This window comes from Abramis brama, assembly GCF_963993115.1.
Source record: "Abramis brama genome assembly, chromosome: 20".
Taxonomy (NCBI): domain Eukaryota; kingdom Metazoa; phylum Chordata; class Actinopteri; order Cypriniformes; family Leuciscidae; genus Abramis; species Abramis brama.
Genome location: NC_139982.1, coordinates 5318984 through 5342857, shown reverse-complemented (window position 1 = coordinate 5342857; position 23874 = coordinate 5318984). Strand labels below are relative to the sequence as shown.

General features: G+C 43.3%; 1 long non-coding RNA gene across 1 annotated transcript; it reads left to right on the top strand.

Moving 5' to 3' along the window:
- The first annotated feature begins 1783 nt into the window (after positions 1–1783).
- On the top strand, positions 1784–2662 carry LOC311071146. The gene is made up of 3 exons (XR_014603771.1): positions 1784–2114; positions 2289–2377; positions 2528–2662. It is a non-coding gene; the product is annotated as an uncharacterized lncRNA (long non-coding RNA).
- Positions 2663–23874: the final 21212 nt, after the last annotated feature.

Below are 23874 nucleotides of genomic sequence, written 5' to 3'. Positions count from 1 at the left end.
GATGGAAAAATTTACTTGCATGGTGTCAAAACACTCTTTGTCCAGAATCTTCACGAAATCTTATCAAAACTTTCCACAAATCCGCGGGAGACCATCTTCTGGTAGCGAGAGAAAATAAGCGGAAACGTCTCGGTTACGTATGTAACCCTCGTTCCCTGAGCAGGGAACGGAGACGTTACGTCGGATGACGACGAATGGGGTTTCGCTTAGAAATCCTATCATCTTCGAGTATTAAAACACGAGCCAATGGCAAAGAAATGCCATGGGTCTGCGGAATTTGCATAGCATAACTCCGCCCCGCCCTGGGGGTATATAAGGAAGTGCGCGAGCAGAATGCAGATATGTGTCACGGTGTGACAAATGAGAGGGCGGAACTAAAGTTTGCCGCAATTGTGTCCCCTCCGGTACAATAACAAGGACACACCACCCCCCGTGTAAATGTGTATCTGTTGCCTTGCCAACCGGGATGAGGAAATCGACATCAGGTGTGGGGAATTAATCTAGAGCCATGACGAAGCCATGTGGGCATTGAGAAGGATATAAAAAGCCAGCGAAGAGAGACTGTTGGGTGGTTCTCTCCCGTGAGAAGTCGTTCTATTTGAGTGTTGCAGAGAAGAATTGTGGTGTGCAAAGGGAAGTGCTGCTGGAGGGGACTCGAGGAGTGTGGAAGAGTTGTGAAAACACACCGTTTGCCTGGAAGGGAGAGAGATAAGTAATCGACCATCGTATCTCGTACCTGCATGTTTCAACACTGAATTTGAGGTGGATTGGAGTGCTTTGATTGTGCTATCTAAACGTCACTGAGTGAATTATACTGATTCATGTTCGATCTCTTACCCTCTTCCCCCGTGTTGGAACGGTGATGTGAATCCGTCTATGTCTGTGGAGGAAAACCCTGAAACATCTTTTTCCCAACATTGGAGCTCGTTGCTTGTGGCACGGAGACCCCTGGGTGAGTGCTGGCCTTATCTGCACTTATTGAAGTGGATTGCAGTGCTTAAATTGACGTTTCCCCCCTCACGTTGCATGTTTGGAGTGAAATTGCCGTGTGTGTGTGGAAGATTTATTCTCTTTTGCCGTGCACTCCCCACGTGCCATGCTGGTCTACTGTCAGTAACTGGAGCTTAATAATGTCGATCGGCCCCATCTGTTGAGGACTAGAAGGAATAGCATCTGTGAGTCAAACTAACCTCTCTGTTTTGAAGTAGTGATTCTGACTGTCTTAGAAGAAGCTCTGTCCAGCCTGTTGACTTAAGTTCGCTACTTGCCTGTCAACCCACCTGTATGGTGAGAAGGTTTGCCCCCCCTTGCAACACACGTGAGACTGCACACTCTATCTGCAATCGTGATTTTGTTTGTCTTAGCAGGAGCTCCGCTCAGCCTGTTGACTTTGAGTCTGCTGCAGCCCTAAGCCCACCTGTACGGTGTGAAGTTATTTGTCCCCTGCAACACGTGAGAACTGTATACTGTTGTTGAAGTTGATTCTGTCTGTCTCAGAGAAGTTCCGCTCAGCCTGCGACTTTGAGTTGCTACAACCCCAAGCCCATCTGCATGGCGTGAAGTTATCTGTCCCCTGCAACACACGTGAGAATTGTATATTGCTGTTGAAGTTGATTCTGTCTGTCTTAGAGAAGTTCTGCTCAGCCTGCGACTTTGAGTCTGCTACAACCCCAAGCCCATCTGCATGGTGTGAAGTTATCTGTCCCCTGCAACACGTGTGAGAACTGTATATTGCTGTTGAAGTTGATTCTGTTTGTCTTAGAGGAGTTCCGCTCAGCCCGCGACTTGAGCCTGCTACAACCCCAAGTCCATCTGCATGGTGTGAAGTTATCTGTCCCTTGCAACACACGTGAGAACAGTATACTGCTGTTGAAGTTGATTCCGTCTGTCCTAGAGAAGCTCACCTCAGCCTGCGACTTGAGTCTGCTACAACCCCAAGTCCATTCTGCATGGTGTGAAGTCATCTGTCCCCTGCAACACAAGTGAGAATTGTATACTACTGTTGAAGTTGATTCTGTCTGTTCTAGAGAAGCTCCACTCAGCCTGCGACTTGAATCTGCTATAGCCCCAGGTCCATCTGCATGGTGTGAAGTTATCTGTCCCCTGCAACACACGTAAGGACTGTATACTGTGGTGAAGTTGATTTTGTCTGTCTTAGAGCAGCTCTGCTCAGCTGCGACTTGAGTCTGTTACAATCCCATGTCCATCTGCATGGTGCGAAGTTAACTGTCCCCCGCAACACACGTGAGAGTTGTATATTGCTGTTGAAGTTGATTCTGTCTGTCCAGGAGAAGCTCCGCTCGGCCTGCACCTTTGAGTCTGCTATAGCCCCCGGCCCATCTGCATGATGTGGAGTCACCTGTCCCCGGCAACACACGTGAGGCCTATATACTGCTGTTGAAGCTGACTCTGTCTGTTCTAACTGTCTGTCCTAGAGAAGCTCCGTTCAGCCTGTTGACTCGAGTCTGCTGTAGCCCTAGAGTTCCAACTGTCTACTCACCTGTGGAAACTTACCTGTCCGTCGTAGGCCTCTGTGAACTTTGCATCAGTGTGGGAAGAGGATTAGCCCTGACTGTATACCCACCTGTAGAAACTCACCTGTCTGTCGTCGGTCCCTGTGAACCCTGCATCAGTGTGGGAAGAGGAAGGGCCCTGACTGTCTACTCACCTGTGGAAACTCACCTGTCTGTCGTCGGTCCTTGTGAACCCTGCATCAGTGTGGGAAGAGGAAGGGCCCCGACTGTCTACTCACCTGTGGAAACTCACCTGTCTGTCGTCGGTCCCTGTGAACCCTGCATCAGTGTGGGAAGAGGAACAGCCCGACTGTCTACTCACCTGTGGAAACGCACCTGTCCGTCGTAGGTCCCTGCGGACCCTGCATCAGTGTGGGAAGAGGAACAGCCCCGACCGCATACACACCTGTGGAAATCCATCGATCCATCTCAGGCCATTGCGAACCTTGTATCGGCGTGGGAGTGGGCCCCGGAGACTGCTGCATTGCCTCGATTCCGGGGAAGAAGAGGAAAGGAAGATTTTAGCTTAGGTTATTCAAATTACTTTTAACTTTAATAAAAAGAACTGTTATTCCCTTGAATTCTGTTTCCGTCTCGTCTCTGACACGCTCCTCAGGGTGGTCCTGGTTCAGGGGTGGGCGCAGTCCGGCTTGGCCCATCCCGACCTGTGACATATGTCTTCGCTGAGGAGCCGAGACTGAACTCAGGCGTTCCAGCGGTACAGCGGAAGTGGCAGGGAGACGTAACGTCTCCGTTCCCTACTCAGGGAACGAGGGTTACATACGTAACCGAGACGTTCCCTTTCGTTGTCACTCCGAGTTACGTCGGATGACGACGAATGGGGTTCCCGTATAATCATGCCACCTCTCGACTGTCTTCCAGTGCCCTGCGTAAGACTGAGCTCCCTGTCGTGAGACTAGCACGGACGAAGGAGTCCTACTTAACACAGGAATACCAAGGTACACTGGGAAGCATATCCAGTGGAAATATGCAAACATGCCCAACCCGAAGGGGGGGACTTGGAATACACATATGACCCCGAAGGGCTGCATACGGAGCCATGCGCTAGAGCCCAAGAGGATGCCACACTCCGAGTGGAGTGGGCCGTCACACCAAGGGGGCATGGTCGACCTTGCTGCTGGTAAGCCAAAGCAATGGCGTCCACTATCCAGTGAGACAACCTTTGCTTGGAGAGAGCCTTTCCCTTCAGCTTCCCACCATAACAGACAAAGAGCTGGTCTGAGGTCCTGAAACACTGCGTTCTGTCTACGTAAGCACGAAGGGCGCGTACTGGACAGAGCAGTGCCAAGGCTGGGTCTGCCTCCTCCAAGGGCAGCGCTTGCAGGTTCACTACCTGGTCTCGAAAGGGTGTGGTAGGAACCTTGGGCACATATCCAAGCCGGGGTCTCAGGATCACGTGAGAGTTAGCCGGCCCGAATTCCAGGCACGCTTCGTCAACCGAAAATGCCTGCAGGTCCCCTACCCTCTTGATGGAGGCCAATGCAACCAGGAGCGCTGTCTTCATTGACAGGAACTTAAGCTCCACTGATTGCAGAGGCTCAAAGGGAGCACTCTGCAGGGCAGTTAAGACCACTGAGAGGTCCCAAGAGGGTATGAGGGGAGGACGAGGAGGATTTAATCTCCTGGCTCCCCTCAGGAACCTGACGATCAGGTCATGCTTTCCCAAGGACTTACCATCAACTGCGTCGTGATGTGCGGCAATGGCGGCAACATACACTTTCAGGGTGGAGGGAGACAGCCTTCGCTCCAACCCTTCTTGCAGGAAGGAAAGCACGACACTGATGGGGCATTTCGTGGGTTCAAGATTTTTAGAAGAACACCAGTTGACGAAGAGGTTCCACTTCAACGCATAGGCATGTCTCGTGGACGATGCTCTAGCGGAAGTGATGGTAGCCACCACCGCTGGTGGTAGGGTACTCAAACCTACCTCGTCCCGTCCAGAAGCCACACGTGGAGGTTCCACAGATCGGGACGAGGGTGCCATAAGGTGCCCCGTCCCTGAGAAAGCAGGTCCTTCCTCAGGGGAATAGGCCAGGGAGGTGCTGTCGCGAGGAGAACTAGTTCTGGGAACCAGGTGCGGTTGTGCCAATCCGAGGCAACCAAAATTACCTGCTCCTCGTCCTCCCTGATCTTGCGCAAAGTCTGCGCAAGAAGGCTCACTGGGGGAAACGCATACTTGCGGAGGCCCCGCGGCCAGCTGTGCGCCAGTGCATCCGTGCCGAGCGTGCCCCCGGTCAGGGAATAATACAGGTTGCAATGGGACGAGTCGTGGGAGGCAAACAGGTCTACCTGTGCGTCCCCGAACTGATCCCAAATCAGCTGGACCGTCTGGGGATGGAGTCGCCATTCTCCAGAGAGAGGCCAGGCCGAACTCGAGACAGCTCGTCGGCCGCCTGGTTCAGGTGTCCCGGGATATAAATGGCTCGAAGCGACCTCAGATGCTTCTGACTCCATATGAGGAGGTGGCGGGCGAGTTGTGACATACGGCGGGAGCGCAGACCACCTTGATGGTTGATGTACGCTACTGTCGCGGTATTGTCTGATCGGACTAATACGTGCTGACCCCTGAGCAGCGCATGGAAGCGGTGCAGGGCGAGACGTACAGCCAGCAACTCGAGGCAATTGACATGCCATAGGCGCTGGGGTCCTGTCCAGGAGCCCGCGGCAGCATGTCCATTGCACATGGCGCCCCAGCCCGTGGTGGAGGCATCTGTTGAGACAACAACATGCCGGGAAACTCGTTCCAGGTGCACTCCGGCCCGTAGAAAGCTGAGGTTCGACCACGGGGTGAAGGTCTGACGGCAGGCCGGAGTCACTGGGACCCGGAGCTTGCCGTGTTGCCATGCCCACCTCGGGACTCGATCGCGAAGCCAAAGCTGAAGCGGTCTCATATGAAGCAATCCGAGTGGCGTTACTGCGGCTGCGGATGCCATATGCCCCAGGAGCCTCTGAAAAAGTTTCAGTGGGACCGCACTCTTGCCCTCGAACTGACGAAGACAAGTCAAATCAAATCAAATCAAATCAAGTATATTTGTATAGCGCTTTTCACAATACAGATTGTATCAAAGCAGCTTCACAGTATTAAAATAAAATAATACAACAAAGTTTGTTTCTAGTGGAATTTATTGATTGATAGAATAAAATTAAATTAAATATCCCCAAAATATCCCCAACTGAGCAAGCCAAAGGCAACAGTGGCAAGGAACCGAAAAACTCCATCAAGTGACCTAATGGTGTCCTAAAACTCCATCAGGTGACCTAATGGAGAAAAAAAAACCTTGGGAGAACCCAGGCTCAGTCGGGGGCCAGTTCTCCTCTGGCATTTATGAACTAGAGGCCGGATTGTAGTTTGAAACTGTGAGATTAACAATATTATATGAATGCCTGGCTGAAAAGATGCGTCTTTAATCTAGTTTTAAACTGGGAGAGTGAGTCGGAGTAACGAACAGTATCAGGAAGGCTATTCCAGAGTTTTGGAGCCAAATGCGAAAATGCTCTCCCTCCTTTGGTTGATCTGGATATCCTAGGTATGACCAAAAGCCTCGAATTTATTGATCTTAAAGGGCGTGATGGATTATAGGGTGATAGAAGATCCGTTAAATAGACTGGAGCTAAGCCGTTTAGGGCTTTATAAGTCAATAGCAATACCTTATAATTAATACGGAACTTTATAGGTAGCCAATGTAGTGATGATAAAATCGGTGTTATATGATCATATTTTCTTGATCTAGTAAGAACTCTAGCGGCTGCATTTTGGACTAACTGTAGCTTGTTTATTGAGGATGCAGGACAACCGGCTAATAAAGCATTACAGTAATCTAGTCTCGAGGTCATGAATGCATGAACTAACTTTTCTGCATCAGAAACTGATAGCATATTACGTAGCTTAGCAATGTTTCTAAGGTGGAAAAAGGCTGTTTTCGTAACATACGAAATATGATTTTCAAAAGACAGGTTACAATCGAGTATAACACCCAGGTCTTTTACTGTAGAGGATAAAGTAACAGGACATCCTACGATGTCAAAGTTGTATTGTGAGAGGTTCTGTGGGCGGTTTTTTGAACCGATAAGTATTACCTCTGTCTTGTCTGGATTTAATAAAAGAAAATTACGCGTCATCCAATCTTTTATATCTTTAACACACTCTGTCAATTTGGATAATTTAGCGTTTTCATCTGGCCGTGATGAAATATATATTTGAGTGTCATCAGCATAACAATGGAAACTAATTCCATGTTTCCTTATAATATTTCCAAGTGGCAGCATATATATTGAGAATAACAGAGGGCCCAACACAGATCCCTGCGGCACTCCATAGTTTACTGGAATTATGATTGATTTTTCTCCATTTAAATATACAAAATGGTAGCGGTCTGATAAGTATGATCTAAACCAGCTTAATGCTTGTCCTTGAACACCAGTATAATTTTGTAGTCGATCTAAGAGTATTGTATGATCTATAGTATCGAACGCAGCACTTAGATCAAGTAAAACTAGTATTGAGATGCAGCCTTGGTCAGAAGCTAAGAGTAAATCATTTGTGATTTTAACGAGCGCAGTTTCAGTGCTATGATGCGGCCTGAATCCTGACTGAAACTTTTCATAGATATAATTTTCTTGCAAGAAAGAGCCCAGTTGAGTGGACACAACTTTTTCTAGTATTTTAGACATAAAAGGTAGATTTGAAATGGGTCTATAATTTGCTAGATTATGCGGGTCTAATTGTGGTTTCTTAATGAGAGGTTTTATCATTGCCAGTTTAAATGTTCTTGGAACATGACCTAAAGATAAAGACGAGTTAATAATATTGAGGAGAGGCTCTTCCACTACAGGTAACACTTCCTTCAGTAGTTTAGTTGGTATAGGATCTAATAAACATGTTGTTGTTTTAGATGAAGTGATAAGTTTATTTAACTCTTTTTGTTCTATAGTTGTAAAGCACTGTAATTGTTCTTGCGGGGGGGAAATTGAGGCTGAATTATAAGGTGCGATTGAGGATTGAACGTTTACAATTGTGGTTCTGATGTTTTCTATTTTCTCAGTGAAGAAGTTCATGAAATCATTACTACTAAACTGTAACGGGATATTTTGTTCGGGTGACGTCTGTTTATTTGTTAGTCTAGCCACGGTGTTAAATAAAAACCTTGGATTGTTTTGGTTGTTTTCTATTAGTTTGCGGAGATGCTCAGCCCTGGCCGCTTTTAGGGCCTTTTTATAACGTGACATACTGTCTTTCCACGCGATTCTAAAGACCTCTAAATTAGTTTGTTTCCATTTACGCTCTAAATTACGGGTTTCTCTCTTTAGAACATGCGTAGTATTATTGTACCATGGTGCTTTAATTTTCTCTGTGACCTTTTTTAATCTAACGGGTGCAACAACATCTAATGATCTAGAGAGAATGGTGCTCATAGTGCTAGTTAGTTCTTCTAGTTCATCTGTTTGTTTGGGTTCAGGCAGCAGCTGAGACAGATTAGATAAGCAACTAGAGAAATTATCTATGGTGGATGGAAGGATTGTTCTGCCTGGTCGAAAACGCGGCGCCGCATGACATATTACAGCAGTACATAATATGCAAGTTACCAAGTAATGGTCAGTGACATCATCACTTTGTGGAATGATATCTATATCGGTTGGATCGGATCCATATGATATAATTAAATCGAGTCTGTGATTAAGACGATGAGTTGGTCCGGTGACGTTTTGTTTGACCCCAAAGGAATTTAATAAATCTATAAACGCAGCCCCTAACGCATCATTTGGATTATCTACGTGTATGTTAAAATCTCCAACAATTAATGCTTTATCTACATTGACCAATAGATCTGAGAGAAAATCTGCAAACTCTTTTAGGAAATCAGCGTAAGGCCCAGGCGGTCTATATACGGTAGCCAAGGCTAGAGATAATATGGATTTTTTTCTAACATCTAAGAGCGTAACATTTAGTACAAGTATTTCAAACGAAATAAACTTATAACCCGTTTTCTGAGTAACATTGAGAATATCTCTATAGACCGCTGCAACACCGCCGCCACGACCAATCAGACGGGGTTCGTGCTTATAGGAGTATCCTAATGGAGTAGACTCATTTAGACCGAAATAATCATTAGGTTTAAGCCAAGTTTCAGTAAGGCAAAGTACATCGAAGCTATTATCCGTGACTATTTCATTTACAATAACTGCCTTAGGTGTGAGTGATCTAATGTTTAGAAGACCTAGCTTTAGAAATTGTTTTTGGTTACTAATGGCAACATTTTCTGGTTTAATAACAATTAGATTTTTTCTAGATCCTGCAGTATATTTATTATTTGATCTCACTAAACGAGGAATAGACACAGTTTCTATGCAATGTTCTACACTATTTATATCAGTTAATTTGGTGCAGCAGAGACTATGATTTGAACTTTTGGTTACTAGTCAAAAGGTATTTAACATTTTGGAGATGTTATCTGACAGAAGATCCGATCCGAATCTGCTTGGGTGTAAGCCATCAGCACGGTAAAGCCTAGGACGCTCCCAAAACAGATTCCAATTATTTACAAAGAGCAGTTTCTGCTCATTGCACCATGATATTAACCATTCATTTAGCGCGAATAATCTACTAAACTTTTCATGACCTAGTCGGTACGTGGGAAGCGGTCCTGACACAATGATCGTTATATCAGGCGATGTGCTGCGTACCGTATCGATCAGATTCCTGAAGTCTTTCTTCAGAACCTCTGTCTGTCGCAGCCTGATGTCGGCCCCTCCCGCGTGCAGGACCACAGTTCCGACGCGCTCGTTCAGAATCTCGGGAACGTGAGCAGCGATTTCAGAAACACGAGCACCAGGAAAGCAGTGACTATGCACCTTACTTTTATTTAACGTAGCTTGTACGTGTCGAACGATGGAATCACCGATGATCACAGCATCGCGTTCTGTTTCGCGAAGAGGGGAGAAGCGGTTTTGTGTGGATATCTCGAAAACCGGGAGGGTCGGAGAGAGTTTTCTTGGTCTAGACCTGACTCGCGTCTTCCGCTGCGGAAATATCCAGGCTTCGTGGTGGCATGTTGGAGCCGGCGTAAACGAGACCATAGCTGATCGCGGCCTCGACGCTCGTGACCGATGCTGAGTAACGCACGGAGTAGACGAGGTCGGAGTCAGCGGGTTAGTAAGGTTGATCACTGATTTGTGTTCATCGGCTCGTGATGTTTCAAGAGCTAACCGCCGGTCTATCAGCTCGGCTTTTCTCACTAAAAGGTCGTGGATCTGTTTCTCAACAGCTTCCAGCTCAGACTGCAACGCGTGTAGCTCAAATGTGTCCTCACCTGCACCAAAAGGTAGACTACTTACATCTATATTCGCCATTTTAACAGATGGACAGTAAGTTAAGTTAGCAACGACGCTACCAGTGATGCTATCAATATTTATACTAATTTATGACTGAAGTCTTGGATATAATCCGGCTTTTTAGTGGTACAGGTGTAGAGTAGACGCACGATAGGTGAAAAAATGTTTGTTTGTACCGTAAGTGAGTGTGGAGAAGACGCGTTCAGCCGTGATCCACAGGAGTAACCTATAAGAGTATCCGACGTTGGATCACTAATAGGCTTGAGACGCGTCTGCTCAACAGTCCGCGTTGTAACTGTGAGGTGAGGAAAAATAGAAAATGTTCGTTGTAAGTGAGTTTAAAGAGAAATCAAGAATTATAAATCAATCGGGAGCTCCAAAGACAACAACGCGTTCAGACGCGACGCATGCGCATTCGAAACAGGAAGGCAAGTGTCTAAATGTCTAGTAGCTATGTCTGGAATATCAAGTCAGCAGTGACGCTCGCTCGTAAGCTGCGCGCACATGGCGACCGAGTCGATTTCCATACCGAGAAAAGAGATCCTCTGCACTGGGCAGAGTTTGCTCTTCTCCCAGTTGACCCGAAGGCCCAGACGAGCTAGGTGCCGGAGCACAAGGTCCCTGTGTTCGCAAACCTGGTCTCGAGAGTGAGCTAGGATCAGCCAGTCGTCGAGATAGTTCAGGATGCGAACCCCGTGTTCGCGTAGGGGAACAAGGGCTGCCTCGACGACCTTCGTGAAGACGCGAGGAGACAGGGCTAGCCCGAAAGGGAGAACCGCGTACTGGTATGCCTGCCCCTCGAAAGCAAACCGTAGAAACGGTCTGTGTCGAGGTAAAATGGAGACATGGAAGTAGGCGTCCTTCAGGTCGATCGCTGCAAACCAATCCTGTGGCCGCACACACTCGAAAATGCGCTTGGCCGTGAGCATCTTGAACGGCAGCCTGTGAAGGGAGCGGTTCAGGACGCGCAGGTCCAGGATCGGTCGTAACCCACCCGATTTCTTCGGAACAATGAAGTAAGGGCTGTAGAAGCCGGACCTCATTTCGGCTGGAGGGACAATCTCGATCGCACCCTTCGCCAGTAGGGTGGCGACCTCCGCTCTCATGACAGGGGCATTGCGACCGACCATAGTAAAGCGGACTCCGCTGTAGCGGGGAGGAGATCGCGCGAACTGATTCGCGTAGCCGAGCCTGATGGTTCTCGCGACCCAGCGGGACAGTCTGGGAAGCTCTAGCCAGGCTTCCAGAAAGTGCACAAGCGGGGTCATACGAACCACAGATGTACCGTCGGGGGTGCAGCGAGGCGGAATGACCGGCCCAGGCGTGGGTGGCATAGCGGCCCGGTGCGGGGGCACGGTCATTAGCCGCGTCCTGCCAGAGAAGGCCAGGGGAGGACCAGCGTCCCACGGGGGCGTGCTCTGGCAGGGGTCTGGCGACAGAGGGGGATGAGAGGAGCGTGGCCCGTGGGCGGCGCGTGCTCTCATCCGCACACTCCGTGTGCTCAGTGATGGGATAGTGAGTTCTTTCTTTAACCATTTTAGGGTGCTGCCCTTCGTGGGACGAGCAGCGGGAATAGGAAAACCAAGGATTCTCCCCCGGCCCTCCACCGGGGGAACGAGCGGCCCTGCTACCGGCTCCTGTACAGAACTCATCACCATCTCTGAGCAGCCCGTCTCAGGAGCGCCGCTTAGCCTGGCGTTTAGCGGGGCGCGGGGCGGGAGAGGGCTGTGGCGCCTTCCTACGGCTTCCTCTCCGACGCGACCCGGGAGCAGCGGACTGCTGGGGCCGATCGGGAGGGGCGTGAACCGCAGGAGGGCGCCCTCGGCGGCGAGCGGGCTGAGGCACCTGTGCCGACGGCTGCGGGCCGCCGGGGCAGGACATGTTTTAAAGCCTCAGTCTGCTTCTGGGCAGTCGAGAACTGCTGGGCAAAGTCCTCGACTGCACCGCCGAATAGGCCAGCCTGGGATATGGGGGTGTCGAGGAACCGGGTCCGCTCGGCCTCCCGCATATCAGCCAGGTTTAGCCATAGGTGTCGCTCCTGGACCACCGAAGTGGCCATCACCTGACCCAGCGAGCGTGCGGTCACCTTCGTCGCTCGGAGAGCAAGGTCGGTGGCGGCACGCAACTCATCAAAGAGTGCTGGGTCAGACCTCCCCTCGTGCATATCACGCAACATCTGGGCCTGGTAGACCTGCAGAGTCGCCATGGCATGCAGTGAGGAGGCCGCCGTCCCCACAGCTCTGTAGGCCTTCGCCACAAGAGTGGAAGAGAACCTACAGGCCTTGGAGGGGTGCTTTGGGTCCCTGCGGGAAGAAGCACTCTGAGGACACAGCTGCATCGCAACAGAGCGTTCAACCTGGGGAACCCCAGTGTACCCTTTGGCGGCCGCCTGATCAAGGGGAGGCAAGGCGGAGGCGGTCGCCGAGCGATCACGGGAAGACAATGGTGCCTTCCAGGACCTTGTGACCTCCTCATGCACATCCGGGAAAAAAGGCATTGGGGTTGGCCGCCGACGCGGATCAGCAGCCCTCTCGGGACCGAAGTACCAGCCCTCTCGGGACCAGTAGATTGGGGTGCGGATGAGGGGACTCTCACATGAAGATCATTGAGTCTCGATCTCAACCGTGCGATGGGCATGTTCCCGCAGTGGGAACATGACTCATCCACAAACGCTGCCTTAGCGTGCTCGACACCCACAAGACAGCGATTGTGCCCATCAGAGTCAGACACGAATAGACCGCAACCAGAAGTGCACGGGCGAGGCATCTTTAAAAAGACGTGCCGCGTGCAATGCTCTTTTGTGAAAGGAGATTTCTCCGCAGAGTGTTGAAGCGACCAGGGAGAGAACACACAAACTCTGGCAAATCACTGCACAGATCAGCAGGGAATGTGCACTCGCTGGAACTCGCTGTCACACCAACACCTGGAGAGAGGCTCGTCTCGAAGAGATGAAGAGATAACTCAGGATTTGGCTGTGGAGTGAAGTACATCAACTTGGCTCCGAAGCGAAAACATATCTGCATTCTGCTCACGCACTTCCTTATATACCCCCAGGGCGGGGCGGAGTTACGCTATGCAAATTCCGCAGACCCATGGCATTTCTTTGCCATTGGCTCGTGTTTTAATACTCGAAGATGATAGGATTTCTAAGCGAAACCCCATTCGTCGTCATCCGACGTAACTCGGAGTGACAACGAAAGGGAACACAATATGACCCTGACTAAATGAGTAAAAGGTCTGTTACATTTAACCCCGCGTTAGGTTGTGCCCCACGCTCCCCTACATTGTAAGTACATGTAAGTTCACATTCTGTAAAATAAAGTGCACCGCATGCATAGTCTGCTGTTATCAATTTAAAAATGAACCAAAATCATATTGCTGTAGTGATTCTGAATTCTTGTGATGGGACTTTAATTATAGGGACACCATAGGAAGATACATTGCAAAGGTAGTTTTTCTCTCAACTTGTATCATAATCACTGCATTTATGGTTTTAAAACATTGTTAAGGGTTTCTGGCATAATGTGCATTAGTGTGATTAATAGATTTTACTTAAAAATAGTGCTTTTAACCATTTTAATTTTAGCGTCTCATTTGTAAGTGTGTCTTTCTATGGGTGAAAATGTAATGGAGTGGCTTTACAAGAACAATAAGTTTTACAAGAACAAGCACCACTCACATTTTCTACCCATTTTAGTCCAGTTTAGTAAGAGATATAAGATTATATGTTTACTTATACATCATAATAAATGAATAAAGTGTGTGAAAGGTTTGATATTGTGTAGTTTGTGATCCTCCATCAGCAGCTGCAGTTTCTCTCAGCTGTATCAGTGCAGTCACTGTGACGTCTGACTGACAGAGGTTTTTGTACGACTCTTTATCACTGTGTGAACACATAGCTTCCACTGATATAGTGTATACTCTTACAGTAATAATCTCCTGTATCTTCAGTCTGGACTCCACTGATGGTCAGAGTAAAATCACTGCCATAGTTAGATCCACTGCCACTGAATCTAGATGGAGTTCCTGACTGGAGGATGTTTATGCCATAACTCAGGAGTTTAGGAGCTTCTCCAGGTTTCTGCTGATACCAGACTAAGCCATTATAGGTTAGTCCTACATCCATATGACACTCTATTGTTGCTGTTTGACTCTGTTGGACAGTTTTAACTTCAGGTTGAGTCAGAGTCACTCCTCTGGATTCTGAAGAAGAGAAAAGAAAAACTATTAGTGTTTAAAACTATTATCATCATACAGTTTTACAAAAACACCAAAACCATAGTCAGTTTTTACATCTTACCTTGAATAAACAGTGCAATGGTCCAGATGAAGATGTTGATTGTGTTCATTGCTGTAGTTTAGTCTTGTGTGATGATGAAGATTGTGTTCTGCTCTCAGTCATGAAGTGTTAAACTCACAGCACTATAAACACTCTCAGAGCACTGAAGCATGTGCTGACAATGCAAAGAAGTGGGCAGGATTTACAACAGCTTGTGCTGATAACAAACTAATATACACTAGAGAATCATGACTTTATTTAGTATTTGTATTGTGACTCCTGAGACACTGAGGATGTGCAGATGAACGTCCATCTCTGTGTCCATATTCAGTCATGTGACCATCATCACTGCTACACTTCCACTAGATGAAGCGCCATCACTAAAGTAAGATCATGAATCATGAGTCTGTTCAGAAAGTATCAGGACTGATTGTGAATCTCTAATCAGAGTTCATGGTGTCACTCCATCTATCATGAAGCCTCATGTGTGTCTGAAATCATCAAATGGAGAAGAAACAGGCTGTTAAAGATGGAGACATATTAGAGCTTGTTCACGTTTCATGATCTTGTGTGGAGATTCATAACCAGTCCAGATACTTTTAGAACAGACCTTGAATATGAAAACATGCTTGACTGTGTAGAACATGCAAAATACCTTTTATATTTTCATTGTTGACACTTTCTATTGACTTTGGCTCTAATATTCAATAAACTCATTATTTGAAGAGATTTTCACTGAAGATTGAAGTCTGAAGCGACACTCGGTTACTAACGTAACCTCGGTTCTCTCTAGAGAGGGAACGAGTGTTGCGTAAGTTTAGCTTACGCTACGGGAAAAACTCCTTTTCTCGAGAATACTGAAGCAAAAAATGATCCTTAATTTTTAGAATGTAAAACGCATTTGCTGCAGCAGGCAGACATAGGCGAGACAGCTCGCGCGCCTATTGGCTGCTCTGCGGCAACTGCTGCAACCTATCAGTGCGTCTTTGGCATGACTCCAGCGCCAATGGGAAGCCCTACCGCGCTGTCGTCAAGTGATTTCAGTTGACTAGAAGCGAAACCAAGTGCAGCACAAGCACGGCAGGCTACGCAACCCTCGTTCCCTCTCTAGAGAGAACTGAGGTTACGTTAGTAATAGAAATCAGTGTATAAAACTTTTCACAAAAAATCATGAAATCATACTGTGTACTTGCAAGCAATCTGAGGCATAGTTCACTTACGTGTTGTACTTTTTCGCGGATATATTGAACAAAAGAGGAAACATCATCATCATTGCAAAGAAACAACCCTTCGAAGTAGCCAGAGCCCTCTGAACTAATAAAACAAAATTAGATAGATAGATTAGATTTTAATTTTTGTTCTAGATTTTTAAACGACAATGAACACAAACTTACGAAAAAACTATTTCAGGATAATTCAAAGAATTGTTGTGACAATAATAGAAAGAACAAGACATTAAGTCATAATAGTATAAAAAATTATTAAAAATTATAATAATTTTAATACAATTATTTATTGCCATACAAAAAGTAAAAGTCAACCCATAATAACAACAACAACAACAACACACTTACTACCCCGCCTTTTTGAAACGGTGAAGTTTTCTGTTGCCATCCACAGCAACTGCCAGCATTAGAGGGGTACAAGCTGGGCACGTGAAATGTTGTTCACCGCAGATCTTGTCAACCTCATAACGGCAGATGGACCATTCGAAAAAGCTCTTCAAAAACGCATCACCACATAAAGTGCCATTCTAGTTAAAGATACATAGAAATATTATAATGAACAAGCCTAGAATTGTGTGTCTTCTCCATATTTACTATCTTCTATAAGTTACATAATACTGATCATCAATAACATCAGAATAAACTTATGAAGGTCCTCCTTGGACAACCAAAATAAAAAAAAGGCATTCTACAGTGCTATTATTTTCCGTTCACAATTGTACAAAACAGTTACCATAGACGTTGCCAGTTTGAACCAGTCTGACAATTGTTATCTGTCATCAAGGTGTTTTTAATGGTGCTTCTCACTGGTTTTTTTTTATTTTTTTTTTATCCCAGGAGTTCAGCAGTTTTTAACATTTGGATCATTGATGTTAACAAAATATGTATTTTGGTTTGTCAGATCACTAGTGATCGACGATTAATACAGGTGTAACCGGGGTCTAAAATGTTTTGAGCTTGTCCACTTTTGACCACTTCCAGAGGTAGTTGAAAACACATTCAACATAAATGTACATATGTATATGGGCTATATATAGTATATAAGCCCATATACATTCCACTCTAAAAAAAACAGGACAGAAGTGGTTAAAAGTGGACAAGAGGCGGATTAAAAAAAACAGGTGTAAATAGGAATGTGTCTCTCTCATCTACTTGTGATCCAGTAAACCAAAACGCTTATTAAAACCAGGTGTAAACAGGGCCATACACTGTTCATCTCCTGGGATTTCTGACTGCAGTTCTGAAGACAGAAATGCTTTGCTCGCATGAGGTTGGAAATCAACAATAATAGTATGAGATGGGTAAATGTATGAGAAAGGTACTCACTCTGCCATAGTGCACCGTCTTCATGTCAAGCATTCTTATGAATGCTAAACGAGACAATCCTGGAGCAGACATTTTTAAGTCTTTGAAGGACATGAAGACTTCCTCATCGTAGATTGAGCAACAGTTCAGGGTTGCAGGCCAGTAGCCACTCTTCTGCAATTCGAACACACCTGGCATCCATGTTTCTCTGCATTTCTCACAGTGCAGATTGGGCAATGACAGGTCGTAGCGACCTGTAAAATAATTGTCCGTAAATTACATTTAATAATAAAGTATGATGACAAAATGCAAATGATCCAAACCCAAACTCACACTTTTAAAAATTGTACAAAAAAATATTTGTATACTATTGTAAGGGGAGGACATTAACCACAAGATCCAGTCAGACCTGTCCAGTGCAGATGTTTTGTCTTGTATGGCATTATAATTATTACATAATAAAACGTTATTAATGTGACATTTGTTTTAGCAGGGCAGGGTTAGAACAGGCAGAAGTTTTGTCTTTTGGTTTAAATGCAGCAGGCACAGAGCAGAGTTAATGCAGCACTTTAAAATGAAATAAGACTCCGCACTGATTCTGATTTCGCCAAAGACTTAACTTGTTTGTCTTCTCTAGACAAGGATGTTCCAAACAAATGATGCAAATCAGGTGCTGATATTATAGATACTATATCCTCAAAGATGTGCTTGTAAAGCAAACCAACATGTTGGTTTAATATCAACCAACATAAATACACAAATTGGCTTCTGCAGGACATGTGGTGGACCTTAATGAAGCAAAAATAATAATTGGCAAATAGGACCAAGGACATTTTTAAAAAGTAGAATACATATATTATAATTTTCCAATTATTAAACATGCATGCTAAAAGGCAGATTTTAGTATCTGCTCACTCATTCACTCACCCTTCATGTTGGCTAACTTCCCTACACCAACACAGTACATTTCCTCTCCACAATTGCATATATTCTTAGGTAGTGCCATTGATAAGAGTCGATCTACGATAAACAAAAATAAAACATGTTTCAATTATTGAACAAGTTCAATAAAAACAAAGACAGCTTGTAGTTATGTGACTATCCTAAGAAATACATTTACAAAGACTAATATATGATTGCAATTTAAATGCATTTAATTAATTTTAAATTAAGACAGTACCTTCATGATGATGAAAGTATTGCCCGTTCGAGTCCTGCTTCACCACTGTGGTGGGTGGTACAGCCTTGTGGAAACCTGAAATCATTGTGCTTCTGTTGTGAAGTACTTGTGTGCGATGTACAGCACAGTCACAGTCAATGCAGGTATACTGCTCAGGCAGACAGTCTTTACACTTTACCACCGCCACCTTTGACTTGCACTTTGAACACATCTGCATGTTGATATGTTCTGTTGCAGATTAAAGAGGGTCTAGCCTCCCTCCATCTTTCTGATGCAGCTACTGTCCTTTTACCCCAATGCAGTGATGCTGAAGGTTGTGTGCTCTCAGAATTAAGGTTGGAAGTAGCAGCTGACAGCAGGTCTTGTAACTCGTGTAGAAGAGACTCTGTCAGCCCCAACCCCAAACCCCAACAATATCAAATTATGTACACCAGAGGTCCCCAACCCCCGGGCCGCGGACCTTTGGTACATTCTTTGCGACATTTGGTACCGGGCCTCACAGAAAGAATATATAACTTAACGTATTTTCCGGACTATAAATCGCTCCGGAGTAGGCCTATATGTCGCATCAGTAAAAAAATGCATCATGAAGAAGAAAAAACATAATATAGCCTAAGTCGCACTGGACTATAAGTCGCATTAATTTAGAAATGTAGCCTATTTCACAAAAAAAAAAAAATATATATAATAATAATAATAATAATTGTTCGGATGGGACAGTTCACCCTTACGGACGTGCAGCGCTCTGAAAGCGGCACAAAAAGACTGCTTTAAAACTTTCACAGAGACCTCAGACAGAAAGCAAAAAGCCTGTCTTTAAATTGTATTTCGTTTTGTATTAATTGTATCTTAATTTTAATCAATGTTTCATCACCCAATTGCCTGGATTTAATAAGAAGTAAATATAATAGAAAATATTTAATCAGGACACGGAGGCGCGGGCGCGTGAACTGGAGCTGATCTCATAAATTAACCGAAATTCAGCGTATAAGGTAGCCTACTTGCCTCACAGACCTGAGACATAGAAAGCTTGAAATGTCTAATTTTAAACAGAACAATTCAAAACAAAAGAAAACTGACTGTTCTCTGCTTATGTAATTCGTATGAAATGTGCATTTCTCTCTGGCGCGTTCACAAGGCATACTGCGAAGATCGAGTCAGCATTGTCAACTTCATCTTTGCACAGAAAACACTTGTTTATTATTAAACAATTAAAATGTCTCCTGCTATATTTTACATATTCATAATCATTAATTCTGGTTCTTAAAATCGGTTCTTTGTGACAGCTTTTAGGTGCTTTATTGGCAGCGCCACCCTTACATCGCATCAGCACCGTAAACATGGAGATTTTTTTCTTTTGGGGGGCTTTTTGTTTGTGTTCAGGCTTTCTCAGTTGTCTTTAGGCGCGATATTACGAGTACCCTGCTAATAAAATTGCAAGTAAGCCTACACATTGGATTCACGTTTATTATTTAAAGGGACAGTAAGTGGGATTTTCTCCCATCTAGTGGTGAAATTGTATTTTGCAATCAAATGAATAGTGCTCTCTAGCGCCTCACATTTTCAAATGTGTGTTGCATCTACGGTAGCCATTATGTACCAAAAAGCTATGACAGGATGTCCTCTAATAGCACTTCATCGAGTTTTCCTTCGGGTGAACTGGTTTGTTATTTCAAACAAACTACAACTTGACACAACGAACAAACGAATGTTACAGTTTTGAACAAACAAAACATACAATCTTGTTTATAGGGCCTTCTCTACTTTACTCAATAGTAGAGATACTACTTTGATACTATACCTTGAAATGTGCTGGGTTTTTTTTATTTTTAATTTTTGATGTGCACAAATAAATGACAGGTACCATAAGATTTTCTTCTTCCTGTTCCTTTTTTTTTTCTTCGTTCATGCATGTTACGAATGCATGAATGAATGAATGAATGAATGAATGAAACATTTATGTATGACTTGAGCAATAAATAAATAAACAAATGTATCAATTTTCAATACCACAGGGAAGAACTTATAGGCCTACTGTCATATAGATATTTTTATCTATTATTTTCTTATTTTTTTTGTCCATCCATTTAAAATCTAGGAAATCATTACTTTTTTCTGAAGAGATCACTTTACATAATGACATATTCAATTAAGGCAATTCGCGGCAAGACGGAGGTTGTGACAATGTTTTCGTGTGTATTTGACTGTAAGCGCATCAATGAAAAATAGGCAGCTTTATGTGGACGCACTGGGAATAAGGCACGGGAATAAAATCACACGCAAGCGCAACCTCCGCAATTCAACGCCGAAAACTTATGAATTGCATTTTTATTATAAATTTGTGCGCATTATTTGTTGTTATTAGAGACTTCCGACGATCCGAGATTGATGGTAAAAATAGTTTTTTTACACAGCACCCCTGCTCTCGCCAGAAGCACCCCAGGGTGCCGCGTCACCCCGCTGGGAAACGCTGGTCTATATAGGCTAATAAAAAAATAAAAATAAAAAGCCTGTAATTAAGACCTTAACATTGACTTACCTGTCGAGAAGAAAGCAGGCAACTTCAGCGTCTCTTTTGAAAGCTTTCTCCTGCATTAGCTATCCCGACATTATAATAACCCTTGTTTTTGTAATCTCCGATCACGTTTCCTTTTACGGTCTTATTGTGGACTTTTTCGACGAAGAGGACTCGTTATCCTGTGACTTAACCGTGCAGTGCAGCCTTTTAAACTTGCCGGGGCAGTGACAAAAGCGCCTCTCACTGCTCTGCTCCGTTTCTGCTGGTTTCAGTCACGTGACGCGGACTCTGAACGAAACGCGTTGTGGAAACGCGTTGGCCTAGTACTTTTTGTCCCTCTCTGCTATTATAGTTTTTAAAGATGGCAGAACTACATGGAAGCCTCCGTGGACCTACCCGTCCTATGTATATAAAGATAATATATTCTTCGTTTACGAGGATAAGTCAGATCATTGGCAGAGGTATTTGTACACCATTGAGGACATATTTATGAATAAAAATATTGATTTTAGATAATAAAATACCTAAAAAGTTACTTATTGTCCCTTTAATTATTTTTTATATTTTTTTTTATATTTTGTTGTATTTATCCGCCGCACCTTAAAGGCCGGTCCGTGAAAATATTGTCTGATATTAAACCGGTCCGTGGCGCAAAAAAGGTTGGGGACCGCTGATGTACACCACTGAGAGTCTACTGACTAATGATCCATTGCTGTAACCTTACTACAGAACATTGCTTTTTATTGAAATGTAAGGCACTGTTGTTCTTATTTTTTTTTTTTTTTTTTAAGCAAAGGATGTATGGACTATTTTTTTATAGCGGTATCATAAATCATAATCATATGGGGCTTCTGCAGCTTTGCACATCATGAAAAATGTATCATTATCATTTATATACAAAAAATAAAGACAGGACTTTATAATAACATCTAATAAATGTAAAAGAAAAAATAATAATCATAAATCAATCATATAACTAACCATGATCTGGACCCTGGTCTTGAAGCAATTCTGTTGCCTTTGAACAAGCCTTTGATTTGTTGACTCTTAAATCTGATTAATGAAAATAAAAGTCAGTCAAAACATCTTAGTTATAATAATAATAATAATAATAATAATAATAATAATAATAATAAAAGCTTTACAATACATTAAATTATTTTCCTTTAGGATGACAAAACCTTACCATGTGACATAGAAGATTTTCTTCTTTGCAGATGTGATTTCTCTTTAGTTTTCCTTCTGACTTTAAATCTGGACTGGGTCCTTTTTTTCTTTGTCTGTGAATATCAAACATTGAACAATATATGTGCATCATTAAGACTACATCTTCTATTACAGAAACTTGAAACTGTTTTACCCATAAAGATTAATAGGGCTGTCATAATCAAATTAATAGCACAAAATAAATTAAATTGTTCCATCCATCTTTCATAATAAACATTTTTCAGTCAAACTGTATATACGGATTGCCTTAAAATTTGGATGTTCAAAAAAACTACATTTACTTTACCATCATTTGTTGGACCTTTGGGCCATTTAGGGTTGGTCGTGCAAGCAGCTCTTCGGATTCCTTTATGAGAGTGTCGAGATCGTTCCTTGAACTCACACTGTCAAGACAACGAATAACTGTTTGCCCTCGTTTAACCATTTGACAAAGGTCCATTTTTGAAGGGTCAGTGTTGCTTTGTTTAAGGAGGGCATGCATTTGACAGCGTTAATGCGCCTCATCGAGGGTCTCCGCAACTGCGCGCCCTATTATTAGTTGTTCATCAAGTTCTTGTGACATAGTAGCCTATCACCTGAGAAGTGCGATCTGAGAATGTAAAAAATAAAAATAAAGACACTACAAATGCATGAAAAAATTATGATTTTATATTAGATAGATAGTGTTAAACTGTTATGACTCTCCAAAGGTTAAACCTAGCATCACTTCAGTCGATGCACTTTTTATATTGCAAGCCAGAAATATGTTGTTATTTGATAAAAAGCAACAACTGACTACTTAAGAATATATTTCATAAAACAGATCACAATTATAAATATAAATATATTAACATATAACGTAAATAAATAAATGTCCTCACAGACGTCAACTGAGTCCATTGCAACTTTGAAATGAATCCGGTCGAGAACGTGGTCTTTTCTGGTTTCGTCAGATTATTATTTATTTTAAATCAAAACAAAACAAAACAACGAAACCATAATGTTTATAATTCATATTTCACAAGGCCTCGTAGCAAATCAAGTATTCAATATAAAATTAAGCAGATACGCATTTAAAAGAGATTCCTTTTTACTGGTTATGGAGCAGGCGACGGACTAGTCAAAATACGTTCTAACTGTACGTATTTTAGGTTGTTTTTACGTACATTTAAATACGTATCGAACCTCTAATTACGTCCAGATGATACGTAAAAGGCACTTTAAATACGTAAAAGAACATACGTATTTGACCGTTTTTATTTATGTATAAATATGTACGTTTTGTACGTGAGATAAGGCTGAATTTTTTACATTGATTTATTACATGGAACGTGTGTTTTCCATGCATTTTGTTGAGATGTCTTTTCTTGTGTAGCCTATTGTATACACATGGTTGATTATTCATGTTACTTATGTATTATACTTTTTTTTGTGTGTGTATTCATTGATATTAATCTATTCCCAAGCGCATGGGAGTGTATGTATTAAAATGGATCTAAAATATGTAATTAACAATTCTTATTTTGTATTTGGTTCAGTTTGTTTATTATAATAGAAGTTAATGGTGGTAACCATAGTAACAACATGAAATTAATTTAATACAAATAAAATACAATTGAAATTTGGTTCCTGGAGGTGCCCACAGTGGTTCCACACAGTGCTTCATATAAGAGTTCCTCAGGAAACCTGTGTGGTTCCTCAGAGAACCAACCCTTTTTAAAGTCCAACTGAAATCAAAATGGACCCTATTTACTTTGTTAGTGCATATTACTAGTCTTGTGGTGAACAATTAATCCGTGCAAGTTAATACACAGAAAAAAATGGTTTGCCGTCGTAATCTGTAATCAAAGTCTGAAAAGTTACTTCCGGTCTGGAATGGCGTTCCTTCTCTGATGATGTAGGTTTGATGGATAGAGATATAGGAAAGGGCTGCACAGTTTTGCAATAAATAAATTTAGTAAAAATCATAAAATATTGTAATTACAATTGCATTATATTTGTGTGTGGCAGCTGCATGCAAAATTATTATTATTAATAATAACAGTAATAATAATAAAAACGAGCTTAAAATCACATTTTAAATGGTTTATTGCATGAAAAACAGGCTATATTCTTAATAAATAAATAAGTGATCAATGCATAGTAAACAAATGTGGGGGAAAAAATCATACTTTGACATTTGAAGTACAACATTGTTTGTGAAAGTCCAACAAAGTTAAATGTGGCAAAATAAATATATAAATAAATACTCAAACGTGAAAAGTTGTGTGGCTCCCTGTTTTCATTTCATTATCGTA